The sequence below is a fragment of the Electrophorus electricus genome, chromosome 4, assembly GCF_041902795.1.
Source record: "Electrophorus electricus isolate QZ-2024a chromosome 4, ASM4190279v1, whole genome shotgun sequence".
Classification (NCBI taxonomy): domain Eukaryota; kingdom Metazoa; phylum Chordata; class Actinopteri; order Gymnotiformes; family Gymnotidae; genus Electrophorus; species Electrophorus electricus.
The window spans coordinates 11,370,409-11,386,282 of NC_137500.1; the positions used below are offsets into that span (position 1 = coordinate 11,370,409).

Genomic DNA, 15,874 nt, shown 5'->3' on the forward strand with positions numbered 1-15,874 from the left:
AATAAAAATTTAATTTGTTGTCCTCGTCAATGATTTGAAAGAAATGTTTCCTAAAGTAGAGGACCTAACCTCCCATTTGACAGTAATCTGCAACGGATTAGAATAAAATCAGTTTAAAGCGATGAAGTGGCAGGAAATATGAAACGTCAAACCAGCGCTAAAAGCCTGCGCACTCGACGTGTTCTCCAGAACAGTGTCAAAGACAGCCTATTCCCATATTTCTACTCGTAGCCTAATTTGTTTGCATTCTCTATCAGTTGCATCTTTCAGCGCTCTTCACCACCGAGAAAGGGGAGGGGAAACAGATAGTCCGCTCTCTCCGGCTGCGGTTCGTTGGAGCCCTGCCATGCCGTTTTCGACCAGTAGGCTACGGTTCCACTCGGTACGTTACAGCACATTAGCAGGAGGTGAATGCGAGCAGGTCTCACAGGTTGCCTCTATCCCACTGAGCACGCGGTACAGACCGAGCACACCTGGACGAATCATGTGACCTGTTACCTGGGCGTGGATAACCCGACTGTAATTTTTCTCGATGCTTTTGTTGAGTAGTCCAAGCTGCCCGGTATCTTTCCGTAGGAAGCCTGAACTGGTCTTCAGCTTTTGAACGAAATGCTGTCATTCAACCCACAGTTGTTTTGAAAGTAAGATGTGAACTTTTCGTACGTCGCTTTTTGGGAGTCTATTTCTCGTGCTTCAGAGGGCATCTGAAATCTGGACGCTTCGCATTCGTGCAACTACAGTTCCGCCAAGGTGAGTGGGGCGTGAGTGTGTTTAGCGCTACGATGGCTCTCGCTGTGAGCTGCCTGAACTGTTTATGTCTAAATATTCCACGCCATTTAAACAAAGTTGCATACAGTTAGCTTGTGGTCTTTACTCATGTGCGTCAGTTTGTAAACAATAAGTCAAATTATGGTTGTGTAGATCATATCTGAATGAAGGCAAGTGGCATCGGCTCGTTCCGATGCCTGGTGCGCACATATCAGAACAAGAATATCTTACCCGAAACAGAAATCCTGTGCGTCGTTATAGAAGTAGTGAAGTCCCTGCTGTCACGTCAGGAAGGGTCTTGCACGGACGCATTTTAATTACGTCTAGCCACATGCCGAAGCATGAGCCTAACCGCTCTCCAGGTTTTCCTCGTCGCGTGTTGGTTTGTCGGCTTTAGATTGTTCGGTGACTCAGCTGAATAACATACTGCAGCGAAGAAATAAATTACTCCGGGTGGGTGGGGGGTAAATAAATACTACTTTGTCATTCGAGTGTGGTTCGCGATTTATTTATCTATTTATTTATAATTAGGTTTACGTCCGGTCCTATGGGCATTATATATTGGTTTAATAACCTAAGAAGCGAGTCACTTATTTTTTAGTTTCTGTCTGATATATTAAGAACCGTAACGTTTAAGATTTGTTAAATTATTTCTCAGTGCCTCAGTGGTCCTTTAGCTGGCAGTGTGTTTACTTTTTCTGGAGCAGGTAGGGAAAAATACTTTTTCTGGTCTTCCTATAATCTCTTCAATGTATTTGCCACTGTCAGATCACTCTTGTGATGCAAAGGGTCAACCTGCTCTCTGATTCATTCAGTGTGAGCACGTGTGAGCGTGGTCATGGTTGTGTGTGCAAAAGTCAACAGAAAAGCTCTTTAGTTTTTATCATTATGCCTGTAGCTTGTGTGTCTTAGTGCTAAGAGGCCAGAGAGACAGAAGGTCCCATTCAGGTTCCCGTGGGATGTCTGAGATTGTTCTGTCCTCCGTATCTCTCGGCCCCTGGCACTCTATGCTATCACTGTGATGGTTGGTTGAATCTCTAAATTGTGCCTTTATCCAAGTGTCCTGTGTCTCTGGCTGAGACTGACAGATCTGTACTGTAAGACAATAGCTACATCTCTGGAGGATTATCCTCATTAAATGACATTAAACAAATCCTCTAATGGAGGAGGCGGAATAAAAACATACTGTATGTGGGGGGGGGGGTGAAAGAGAGAGAGTGTGTGTGTGTGAGTGAGTGAGTGGGCACAGCTAGGATTGGGAGTGGCAGGGATTTCTCTCACTCCTTGGACAGAGAAGGGCAGCTTTGTGCATCTCTCTCTCTCGCTCTCTCTGTCTCTGTCTCTCATTCATCACTTGCCCTCTCTTTCCAGCATGTGCGCACACACATACGTCTGTACAACATTAAAAAAAAGAACAGCTCCTTTCTTTTTCTCATGATACCAAGCTTCACTTTCCTTATCTGCTGCCCTTCAAGTAGATAGAAAAGACTGGCTGTGCTTTATCAGAGGCATGAAGCAATGATAAATGATTTCTCAGTACAGTCCTCACAGCTGAGGATGACCCCATTCACCTTGAGTCACTGTGCTCTTTTCAAGCCTTTTTCCATAATGTCATTACTTTCATAATACATCCATTACTTGCAATCATAAGCAATTGTGAAGCCGTCCAGCTAAAGTGCCTGATGTTTTTTCCTTTGTTTAAAGCTGAATAAACAACTAAATACCTGACACGGCAAGCCACAATAAGCAGGACGTCTTTGTGTTTACTTGGGATATTTCTACCCATGAAACATTCTTCTAGCACTGTAGACTTCCTTTTTGAAGGCCCCCATTTTCCATGTGTTTAGCATTACTCATGTAGAAAGGCTCACAACAGTAGAGACTATACTTTACCTTTTCTCTTTACAGCCACTCAGTAAATCACTGTAATACTGAACCGAAGAGCCATGTTGTCAAAGTTGTTTAATTCCTACTGAATTTCTTCAAGTAAAGACCTGGTTGTGTGGAAGTTTGGGTTTGTGCAGTGATATGTAATGATTAGGCAGATGCTTCTTTGGTTCTGTGTTTTGTTTTGTTTTTCTCACCTGATTTTATACTAGCGTCACTGGCTGCCAATTCCCAGCACTATCTAAGTCTCTCCTTCTGCATGATAGCTACCAGCCTAGGAGAGGGCAGCATGCCTCTTCCTCAGTCCCAGTGTCTTTTTGGTTCTGCCATTGGCAACTAACTACCCAGTTAATATGACCTAACATTACTCCAGTTTGACAGGACTTGGAGTCTGTTCTAAGCCATTTTCACACTGAATTAAACTAGGGCCAAATGTGTTCTCAGTCCCCTCTCAGCCTTGGATGATTGTGGCATTGATGGGCTGTGAATTCATATCCCAGCAATAAAGAATCTCAGCTTCTTTTTTCTGTGAGCTCTGATAGGCTTGACATGTCAAACCTTTTTTATCTAGTCTGTACTAAAACGTCTACAATTTAAAGGCATTTTGTATCATTATTAAATACAGCACAACAAAATTTTTACTTTATCTACCTATATGTCTCAAACCAGGCTGCTGCCTAACAGATTATATTGATCTTATCAACGTTTGTCAAAATTAAATTTATATCTTTACTGGTTTAAATTTATATCTTTATTATAGCTCATTATCCCTCCAGATCATTATCCCTCCTTCACCAAACTTTACTGTTGGGACTATGCATTCTGGTAAGTAGTGTTTTACTTGCATCTGCCAATCCGTGATTTGTCCATCAGACTGTCAGATAATAAAGCATAATTCAGAACTCCAAAGATCTTGTGTCCACTGCTCCACAGTCTAGTGCAAGTGTTTTTACACCATTACAGCTGATGCGTTACATGTTGCCACTGATCATAATGATCTTGGGCTTGTATGCAGCTGTTCAGCCATAGAAACCCATTTCAGGAAGCTCTTGATGCATACATCTTGTGCTGATGTTGCTTAAAGAGGCAGTTTAGAATTCTGTATCAAGTGATGCAGCTGAGGAAAGACAATTATTACATGCTATGTGCTTCAGGACTCAACTGCCATGCTCTAGAAGTTTGTGCGGTCTACCACTTCATGGCTGAACTGTTGTGGTTCTTAGATGCTTTAATTTCATGATAAAAGCTTAAAGTTAACAGGAGCGAATATGACAGATAGGGCAGAAACTGTCTTGTGGCAAAGGTAGCATCTACGACCATGTGTGATGGAGACCACTGTTCCTTGAAGGAGAGGATTGTATGATGGAGATTCAGTCAGTAGCATAAATGTGTGCTCTGGCTGCTTTGCCAGTGAGCTGGCTCTTTTGTCATCAGCATGCATTTGCCACCGGGAATGCCCAGTTTTGAGGCTGGACATGGTCGTTGGACACCGGTATCAGAAGTGGGATGTTTTCATGAAGCCATTGATAATGTGAATTCCCACATGAGGGGTTTGAGTATGACCTTGGATGAGGGCTGGATACACAATGGACACATGGAATGTATCAAATGCACAAGCACATTCTTGGAAGAGGTCAGTGTGTCAGAGACTGTCACTCAATATATGTACCAGGGAGCTGTCTTTTTGCTATTGTCCAAACGTTTTCCAACTTAAAGGCAGGGGTTTGAAGCAGGAGATGATTGCTTCCTTTTGCCTTTGATACACAGTGCCATATTTAAAGTCACTGAACTCTTCAGCATGACCCATTCCACTGACAATGTTTATCTATGGAAATTGCATATATAGATTTTATATACCTGTTGGCAGTGGGTGTGGCTGAAACACCAGAACTCAATCATTTGCAGGTGTGTCCACAATCTTTTGGCCATATAGTGTATCTATTTTGAGTGAGTGTTAGTCAAGCAATATGAAATGCTGGCTTTGATTGTTATAAATGTACTTTTTATACAAAGAACTTTTCGACAAAAAAAACCCTGCTGAATTCATCTTTTGCTCTCTGATGCTGTTTCTTGTGATGAGTGTTGTCGAAACCTCTTTTCAGGTGATTTGGCATGGAATGACCTCTAGCCTGCTCTAACAAGATACTGTGAAACTAAATCATGCATGAAAATGAAAACTGTTAGCCTCATAGTTTATAGCACGAAAGACTGAAAGTCTTCAGAACAAGAATATCTTACCCGAAACAGAAATCTTGTGCCTCGTTATAGAAACTGTTTTGGGCAGTTAATTCTATCTCAAGGAAATGGAAATAGAAACTGACATGGTCTGTTTCGATGGCATTTATCCTTGTTCTGGCAGTAGTATTTAGCAAAAACTATTTCTACACCTATGTTCTCCCGTGTGCATCACAGCGTTAATAAACCTGGTGTGGCATCATTTGATGTGTCCTAAATTTGTCTTCTAAGGTCTTAGCAATTTTCGTGGCTTGCTTTTTTATTCATGCATGTAGGCATGAGAAAGCTATTGCATCATTCTACTAATTTTTAAGCGATTATGACCCAGTTCTTACTCTGAGAAGCTTGGAACTACCACCACTTATCTAAAATGGTTTTATTTGGGTGAAGAAAAAGATTGTCCTGTTCAACTGATTGTCCTTGGGGACTCTTTTTTCCCCGCTTCTTCAGAGGGTCCTCCTATTGTTAAATGTGGTACTATCGACCCCCCCCCCCCCATTCTGTGGAGTCATATGGCGTCTTCAGTGAGAGGTCTTTTGACCTCATTCAGGTCCTCTGTGCCCTCAATGGGAGGCAGGCATAAACCATGTGTCAGTGAACTTCTGCCTTCTGCAGCTCCGCAGTCAGATTGCTGTCTTTTCTATAATGGTTTAAAATTAGGATTTTAATCAGTGATGTTGGACTTGCACCAGTAGTGAGCAGTGGCTTACTCCCACACAGAGAGAGGAAGCAGATCACTCCTTTTATTTGTTGTGTCTATAAATTAGGCACAACAGATCAGTCTCTATGCAGATGAAGTAGCAATGAGATCTGTCCCCCACCCCCTATTTCCACTTTCTTCATTCACATATAAGTTCAGTTACATCTGAGAGCAAAACCTTATGGAAAATGGCTGGTGTGAGGTGAGATCCAATTCATCCTCACACTCCCCAAACAACAACTGGCACTGTCAGCCCGAGGGTCTTGATCTGATCGTCACTTCACCCACTCTGAGCTGCTCGCCTTCCCTCTCGTTCTTTTTTTTCCATTTGCTTACTCACCTTCTTCACTGCTTTCACACTACCACAGATAGTGGCATATACCTCATTCAAGCTGTTGCACAGTACCATTTACCCTATTTTCTCTCTCTCTGTCTCTCACTCTCACTCTGTCTCTGTCTCTTATTCTCATGCTCTATTTGTTACTGATGGAGCACTAAAATCCTATTGATTTGGAGAGAGACTTTTTTTCCCTTTGTGTGACCACAGACATTCAGAGTCACTATAAGCACTGTGTATAAAGTGTTTCATGCTCAAGTGAATGGAACATCTGTAAAGTGCACACATGTTTAGGCTTGGCCCAGTGGATCATATGCTCTTGGACCACAGACTCTGGTAACAGACATGAAACAGTTTATCACTGCAGAATAATGCTTGTGTGCACAGCCCCGCAGGGACGCGTGAGAACCACTGTACAACTATGACTGCTCTGCTTTTTCACCACATCACAGAATGAGCTGGCAGAAAGGCATGCAGGACTGCTGGGATCCTTCATCACCCCACAGACTCCCACACTCTTTATAAAGTACAGTACTTGGTCATGGCTATTAGGATGCACTTCCTACTCTATGTAGACCATGAAACATATATAGTAACACATTTCTGATGTGAAATGATTTGGAAATGCATAATGGTGTTCTACTGCGCTATCTTACTATATTTATTATACTAATAGTCACTCCAAACCCTGATTAGGAATTCTTTAATTTAGTAGGTTTTTTTGGGGACTGAAAGGGAATGAAAGGAGCTTTTTCAGAATGTCTTCGTGCGAGACTGAGACTACTGAAGGCATGCTTTTTCAGCTTGCCATGTACCAAAAAGTCTTTTTCAATCTGGGTGCAGTGACTTTATGAAGGCTACATGAATGTACATAATGCAACTGGACGGACAAGACACTGATGCATTATGTTGTGGTGAATAACTTGGCTCTCCTTTAACTGTTTCATTCTTAATTTATCACTTTGAAAAAAAGAGTTCATGCCTGAAGCCCACTCACTCGAAGGGAAAAGCACTAAATGATATATCCCCTTCATGTCAGACACACTGCTGCTTTTGATTCTGTTTGGAGAGTATTAGCTGAGCACTGGAGGGTAAGATTCATCTCCACAAATTGTTTGTAATGCCACCGATCGCTAAACTAAGCTCATGATTTATGCCACAGTAATTCTTAATGATTGTCTTTACAGTATGACTAGTGGGCAGCTGGATCATATTATTTGTATGGTCACTGTTTAGTGTGCTTTTTTCCCCCGAAAATGTATTTACATTTCAAAAATAATTTTCGAGTGGTTAACTGCAAAGAAAGGGAGGTTGGCTGAAGTCAAACTGCTGTGACAGATGGAGGACGGGTTAAAAATCTGCCAACAACTGGAAACCAAGGTTGCCCAAAGCTGAGAGAATGGGGAATTGTACTGGCATGCAGGAGTGCAACAGTGGGGTGCAAAGGAGGAGAGGTCATGTTAAATGATTCATTCGGGCCTCTATACAGAATATAAAATTTTCAGAGGGGCTTTTTCTTGGACTTCAGAAAAAAGAGGTATGAGAGCTAGATAGATAGAGAGATTAATCTCTTCAAATGCTCAGAACATTAAGTTAGAATGCTTAGTATTAATTAATTAGTGACAGTAATTACCCTGATGGATCTGTATCCCTCACCCACTATTTTTGCTCTGGCCATGGTATTGAATGCTAATGAAGGGGTCAAATGTAGCAGGGTCCATAGGGACTGATGAGATGGCCCAGACAGCATGAGCACTGGGTGGTGGTTAGAAAGCAGCAGGTTTCAGCCCTGTTGAGGCCCAAAAGGGAGGGAGGTCCTGCTGCTCTGAAGTGTTCCAGAGTTAAATCAGAGAGCCAGAAATTCCAGCTATGCCCATTACAAACAGATGTACAGTGGAAAACCATGAGTATGTGGACCTTCAGAACCCTGTGCTGGGCTGTCATGCTTTGCTCTCTAGGCAGCTCTTTCTGTCAGGTATCTAAACTCTCTATTCTCATTTGTTCCCTTCATACTTTCACTTTTTTCTTTTTGTTGAGTTTTTGTTCTGTTCCCCCCTCGCTCGCTGGCTCTCTCTCTCTCTCTCTCTCTCTCACTCACACTCTCACTCACACTCACTCCTTCTCTCTCTCTCTATCCTCCCATTTTTGCTGCTTATATACTCTTTGTTCCTTCTTTCTGTCACAGGCCTGTTCAAATCTTCCTTATGTTCTACCACTCCAGTGCCTCGGGCTGCTGTCTGTCTCTAGTTCGATACATCGGTAAATGTGTCATTGGAGCTGTGTGTCTTGGGTGTCTACAGGTGCCTCCAGCAAGCTGAGCTCATTCACGGTGATCAGGGTAGACATGCATGTCTTTGGACTGAGTCATCTGGACCTTGGCTCAGGCGGTAAATCTATGTTCTCCAGTTTCACTTCAGTTCCTTCAACACAGACAAGGGTTTTCTTTTGGGGGGCTCTGTGTCAAGGAGACACAGCACATGACAATTGAGTCACACTCTTGTCCTATGGTGTGTGTGTGTGTGTGTGTGTGTGTGTGTGTGTGTGTGTGTGTGTGTACAACATATGTTTTAATTCACCAGTAGTATCTTCCCTAAAGTCTCCTCTCTCCTCACTGGGTGGCTAGTATATCCTTACAATATCTGCTTTATGATCTTACCACGACCTTAAAAGTCAAACAAATGGTCCAGTTTAAGCCTCTGACAGTACAGTCTGCTGCACAACCCCTACAAACATTTCTAAACACACTCATGTGACTGAAACAAGTCTATCACCATCCCTTTGATGCCTATTCTAACCACATAGCACATGCTGACAAAGCCAGTGTAAAAAGAAACCAAAACATAGTCCTTGAATCTTAGCATGCCAAGTTTCTGTGCGGTCACCGTCTGGTTCTGCTCTGCTGTTCACTTTTCATTAATGTATGAGTGCTTGCAATACAAGTCAGTGATCTCGGCATCTCTTGGATCTCTAATTATTGTCATTAGAAGAAGTGCTTCAGGTGGGGTCAGGCAACCTTATTACTGAGCTCACAGCTCTGAAAACAGTCAGCATTTGTTACTCACTTTAGTGCAGGCGACACTGCCAAATTGGTCTAGTTTAGTGAAGAGGAGAGGGAGATGGTATGTTGCAAGGATTTAGGCTGACTGTGTAGACTCTTTATGATCACTTTGTTTGCAAGAGTGGTAACAGGTTAAGGAGTGTTCCCAGAAAACTTGTCACCTGAAATTACAGTCAGACCTCACATGGCCTGTCAGCATGTGCCATTGCTCTGTTGCTTTTCCCCTGCTGTTGAATGGGGTTTTACCCCAAGCTGTTCAGTGCATCTCTTATCTTGTCAGTTTGGAATTGACAGAATGCGCTGCCCCAGGGCAGTCTCCAGCCCTGGTGGCCACGGGGTGCGTTGTCATTTCTCAAACAAGCCTCTTCTGTACCAGTCACTGTGGCGTAGGTGAAACTTTAAAGCAGCCTGTCCACCACATCTGTCTCTGGCTGCAGTCGAGCTGTGTCTGAAATCATGTATTATGCTCTGATTTTCAGAATGATGTTCTTAATCTCTGAATTATGTGTAATTTAAAAATGGCAATATGAAGGCAGGCCAATGTGGAGAAATTATACTACTGAAACACATTTAAAAGATATGACATGTTCATAAGACAGCTACTTCGTTAGGTAACCTAGAAAAGGTTAGCTGGCATATTTCAAATATGAACTACCTAATGTAAATTGTTTGAATTAAATTATGCATACTTAGTGAATGAGTGTTCAAATATTTATAATTCATAGACCCTGTTTACACTTGCATCTTGTCCGAGAATAAGTTTTCATGCACCCAAGAAGCATTTACAAAATGGATTTAAACCCAATGGGTCAAACCACTTCGGGAAGTGGAGTGAGACACATTTAAGATAAGATGTTATACAAATGTAAATGCATCCATCTCCTCAGCCACACTTAACAGTCAAAACCTCTCACTATTCCCATTATGCTACCCGGTGTAACAATTCAGAAACTATGAACACATCTTAGTTAACATCTTTCTTCTAACTTTAGGAAAATGGAAAAACAACTTACAAAATTGCAACATAGGAAGTTGTCAGGTGGAATGATTGGATTTGCTTTCTTTGTACTATTTGGCAATCAGATTTCAATCAGGCTAAAGTTATGGTTAAAATGTTCTCAATACAATCTTATATACAAAATTCATGAGATGACAGAGTGCAAACAGGGTTGTAGATGCAGCCAGACCTGATGTTAGTGTTTCACTGTTTTATTTTGGTCACTGATGGCCCCATATATTTCATTATGTGGTGCCTGACTTGCCTTAAATGGTTTGGCAAGTGTCTTCTACAGTGCACCAGCTGACCCGCTAATAAGAGTTTAGCTGTGGCTGGTGAGCTCTGACATGGCCTGCCTCTATGGATAGCCACGGATTTCCCATTCTTTACCATGGCCCACGCCCTCTCATACATTACCCAGTCATATGCGACAACGTGTTCTGGACAAGGGATGAGCCATAACCCTTGAAAAGCCTGGTCAAGTGTCTGTCTAAAAAAAAAAGAATAAATAAAATAAAGAAGACCCGAGGCTTTACTTTTTTCCTAATGATTTTCTGCATTTTCAAGAAAGGTAAAAGGCCATCTATTAACTCTGGAACCAAATTAATAGAAAGATTCCCCCAAGGCTAAATGAATATGAAAAGAAAAGTAACAGTCTATATGCTGTTACACTCCAGTCTTCTAATGGGGCATGGAGAAGCTAACTGTATCATAACATGATGTTATTGCTTTGGCAATGACCTGCTAAGCACTCTGACATATAACAAGGTTAACAGAGCAGATGAGTGAGTTACAACATGACACAGTGGCTTTTGGTGATACAGGATAACGAGCAAATGCCAAATGAAGCGCTGGCATAAAAACCCTCTATTAAAGTGCAGCAGCTTTGTGACATTTCATTGGGCCTTCCACCCAGAACGATAGCAAATAGAAAAGACTCATGTAGACCATGGTGTGCTGCTCTGCAGATCAACCTCGGGCAGTTAAGTGGTATGGTCGTTTGCTTTGCGTTAGTCTGGGCCACCTGCACGATAAGGAGCCTGTGTAGGACAGACCTTTAGAGCATCAGACGCAAAATGATTGGTGGGTGTGGAGTGAGATTACAGGATTTCTACTGAAGTAGGTTAAGCCTTGAGAAAAGTTATGTGTGTCAACCCTTGGTTTCTGCCAGTCTAAATGGCCTCTATAATACCTTTTATAAGCACTTTAAGTGACTAAAAATACCCTTGTTGCGTTGGAATTCCAATCAATCCCAGAGTAATTGCGGCCTGGGCTGGAGAGGCTAATGCCTGGTTTAGGCCCCCTGCAGTCAGACCTTTCCCCCTCACTCTCCGTGATCAGTTTTGAGACCCAAGGATTCGATTTCCTACCAAGCTCAGATCACAAACACTCTGAGTGAACAGGAAAGCTCAGAGCATTGTGCTGGTGGGGACCATACATGGCTGGCCTGTTGTATTCGTCCACCAACAAGGTTGATCGATTCTGTTTACTCGGGCTTGTCTAAGAGCAATCTCTCTCTCTCTCTTTCTGAAAATAATCCTAACTTTAAATTGCATGATTCTTTCACCCCTCCCTAACTCTGTTCTGCACTGCCACCAGCCTGGTGGAACTGGACGGGCCCACCATAGATCCATGAATTCCTCATAACTCAATCTGTCGGGTGATCAATAATTCAATTCTACCTGTGAGCAGACATATCTGGATCCAATCTCACCTGCACCTGCCTAGTCCTCCCCTTACCAAGGTGGGCGCACTGTCCTTGAGCTTGGGCGGGGGGTGTAGAGAGAGAGTGTTTGTTTGTTTACATGTATAGCTCTGTTGGGCCATGACACACTGTAAGTGTGAGTTTTCTTGCAGACTGTGTCTGTATATCAAAGGTGTGGCTCTCATTAGAAGTCACACCATGTGGGTAGAGGCGGGGTTGACTTGTCTGATTATTAGGGCTGGGTGATCGGTGGGGCCAACGCTCCTGCTGCACAAGACTCTCTTATCCCGCTCCAGCAGTTAGCTGGTAGCCGTTCTTCCCCGCCTCTGCTCCATATGATGCCTGCCAGGGTCATTACCACGAGGCAAGGAGGCAAGGACACAGTATTTACTTCATCCTCATCCAACCCTGTCTGTGCTTTTCTCTGCCTGGATCCAAGGCAGTGTCCCCCTGCCCCGTTCAGGGTGTCCTGAGCTTATTTGCAGACAGGGCTGCAACTTTAAGAAAGCTTCCTTCTTTTTTTTGATGGCCAAAACTTTTGTATAGACAAAGTTGGAAAGTATCTTCTGCTTATCTGTGAATGTCCTCTTTGTGTGTCAGTTAGTCAAAAGCTGTTTCAAGGAAACAATATCTATTTTAAACTGCTTCTTCTCTCTGATAACAATTAGGCCTGTATTTCTGTCCTAGCAGAATCTCTCTCTCTCTCTTCCACTCATTTTTGTTTTCAAAATCTCTCCTATTAAATGTGTTGTTAAAAACACAGACATGAATAAGACAGGGAGCAGGAGAAGAATTTTCTTTGTGCTTACTAAAATCTAACTCTAGTGGGGACATTGCTTTGAAACAGAGATGGCTATCTCTGCATTAAATCTCTCTGCTTTTGAAATATTATTTGGCCTGTTGTGACCTCCACTCTACAAACTTGGTTGATTCTTTCCAAAAAATGCACAAATACTTGTTTATCACTGGCGGTTTCAGTATCCATCTCATCACTCTTTTTAGAAAGAATGCTTGTTTAATGTGGATGAAAGTTTTATTCAGAGTGCAGTGATTGCATAATTTCTTTTAGGCTTTCTGTATGAGTTTTTTCCAGATGTTGTTTTTTCACTGACATATTGAGAGCAATATGTTTTCCTTCCATGCCAATGCTAAAGACCTGTAGGAGTGGGGACAGTGTGTTAAAATCCCTGTAGTAGCAGGGACAGTTTATTATAAGCCAAGCAGTTTCTCTTTAAGAGGCACGTCGTGTGCCCCTAGTTGTTGAAACCCATTTGTTATAAGGTTTAATTAATGAAGTGAGCTTAGAGGATAAATTAGACCACTTGTTTCTACATTCAAGTGACAGGGGAAAAAAAGAATGAGAATGGTATTATTATTGCTGGCCAGTAGTTATCAGTTCCTTTTGTTGAATAAATCATTTTTTTCCCCTCCTGCTAAAATCCATACCATAGTGCTCGTATTTGGAAGAGTGGAACAGTATTGCTTGCCTAATGAGAGGTGAGCTGCCTGTGTTTTAGACCTTTTTAAACCCACCGTGAAATTACTCTTGAGTTTTCATACTTCAGCTGAATGGAACGTGTAATCTGAGTGGGAAAAGCTGATCCATGATCAGGCTTAGAGGGGCATGTGCAGTGGCACGAGATGTGCAAGGGAATAACGCACATCTCCATGGCACCTGAACCTGGCTGGGCCTTTCTGTCCTGCTGTCTATGCCACTTCAGTGACATTCCCAGCTCTATCACAAAACATGTAATCTCTCTCAGTCACACTCTCTCTCACACACACACACACACACACACACACACACACACACACACACAAAAAACCTGCTTCAAAAATGAAGTTTATTTTTCTGTCTCATCTGATCAATGTTTTCTCATTTTGACAGGAATGTAGATGGATATTAATGGAAGACTCCACAGGCCCTGCTGCCCTGGGCTTAGCAGAGCCGGCGATATTTCAATAATGCCTCCATCTTGGCTCACCCCAAAACTGGTACCCTTATTCATCATTGCCATTTTGGCCCTGAATGGCTCCAGATGTATTTGCCACCTAGTTGATGTTGTTTTGAAACCTTCCCATATATGTGCACGCCCCAGGTCATGCTCGTGGGGCCCATGTCTTGAAAGTGACTGCACAGGAGCCAATTAAAGCAGGAACTACTTGCTGAGCATGCTGCAGGGGTTTGATTGCAAACGTTGCGACCGCTGATGTGGTGTTGCGACGTTCGATGCATGCTGCTTTCTTGGCAGCCACCACTAGTGCAGTGTGAGCCGACCTGCTGGAGCACCTTCCAGACAGGCTCTGAGGCAGGAATTCCTCCAAGAACATAGCGACACACCCTCATCCAAGTAGCTACGAGCAGGGAATCAGGGAGTGCAGCATAGTGTCCAGGTATTTGTGTGTTTGGTCATGTTATTTCAATAAAATACTGAGTCATTGTCAAGGGCCTAATGATTTAATTGGCTTGTGGGAATCCTTAGAACAGCTTTGACTCATTGGTATACTTGCTCTTAAAAGCACTTAATGTTATTAGCCTGGCCTGCAGTACATGGCTAGTAAATGGGGAGCACACCTCGCTTAAGGAGACATTGTTTATTCTGCTCTAAACCGGCCTCAGGTTACAACTGTAGCTCTAAGCACATGGAACTGCGTGTTCTTTAAAAAAACATACCCAGCATGTGTGACTGTGTGAAGACTAAGGAATGACTAATAGGGTTGCATTAAAGATGTTCACATGGTGGTGAGTGATTTTCTTGTTTAAAACTATACTATGATTCAACATTCTTTCCTGCAGCGCTTTCATCTGTTTTGTATCCTGTTTTGTATGGAAAGACACATGTTATAAATGTAACTTCCAGTCAAGCAGTCTTGTGTTCTGCCATGATTTATCCCTAACCATAAATAGAGTGTCTGCAATGTCCGTCTTACTACCCACCATGTTGGATTGGCCACTAAATTGGTTCGTTACCTGGACATGTCTGGCGAGCTGCCAGCTACAGATGGACTTCTCAGAATTTGTTAGTCATTTTGGGATTACACCCCATCCGTCATATCCAAGATTCCGAGCTGCAGCCAGGACTTCTCAGCTGGCACCTGCTGCTGGGCTCACACACCCACAGCCTTCCAGTGAAGAGCTTTCAGCCTCACAGAGCTCGAAACTTCATCCCAAATAGTTTCAGTTGTAAGACAATCTATTTTTCTCTCATGTCTCCAATCCAGGACAGGCAGCTTTTGATGTTTCACCACATCCCTTGAAGATCCCATCATTAAGAGTAGTTATTTGTGTGTGGAGATCCATTAAGAGTAGTGTGTATTGTGCATAGCTCTAATGTCCTGCACCGCCACACGCGCCAGTACACAGCCACCCCAACCTGGTGAGGGTTTCCTGCCACTGACCCATATCTCAGCACCTTTGTTCAGGGGGAACTGACCCATATCTCAGCACCTTTGTCATGCTCTGCACTGAAATGGCTTGTTCGGAGGAACAATTAGTCCGCATCATAAGTATTCAACTGCACTGCTGTTTTTAAATTAACCTCAGTGGAAAAGCTGATCATTGTTGTCTAAGTGATTGTGTGTGTGTGTGTGTGTGTGTGTGTGTGTGTGTGTGTGTGTGTGTGTGTGTGTGTGTGTGTGTGTGTGTGTGTGTGTGTGTGTCTAGAGGGGTGGGTTATAATGCATTGCTTGTGACATTAAAAATGAATGCACAGCTCTTGGCCCTTGTTCTCAGTATTGCATTCAGTAGGGGAACATTGTTTTATGCAATCACAGTGTGACATGGCAAGCCTCCACATTCAGAGCCCTGCCGTTTTACCACACTCAAGACAGGTCTATAGAGAAGCTGAATAGTGGTGAAGTTGCTCTCATTTCCCTCATGTATTCATTTCTGGTTTCTGTTTGTCTCTTCCAATGTATTGTATATTACTTGTTAAGACACTTGGTAATGAGTTTTGTGAGCAGTCTGACTAATCTCAGGCAATCATACAGCCTGACAAATTGACATTTTTGAACAGCCTGTCAATTGACATTCTATAGTAGTGTAAAACCTGTATTTTTATGTAGGAGAATGAATGCAAAATATTTTGTCCATATTGTGCTATGTATGTGTGTACCCCTTGTTTCAGTTTCGTTCATGCTACATCTGCTGGGCTGTAATTAGTTTTTAGTTGTCTTGGGGACTGTTG

General features: G+C 42.7%; 1 protein-coding gene across 8 annotated transcripts in view; it reads left to right on the forward strand.

Moving 5' to 3' along the window:
- The first annotated feature begins 363 nt into the window (after positions 1–363).
- plxnb2b (plexin b2b) overlaps positions 364–15,874 on the forward strand; it is a 94,259-nt gene continuing 78,748 nt past the window's right edge. For all 8 annotated transcript variants that reach the window (XM_035535967.2, XM_035535978.2, XM_035535975.2 and 5 more), the window contains exon 1: positions 364–750. The gene's annotated coding sequence lies outside the window, so the exon portion shown is untranslated. The remainder of the gene's footprint in view (positions 751–15,874) is intronic.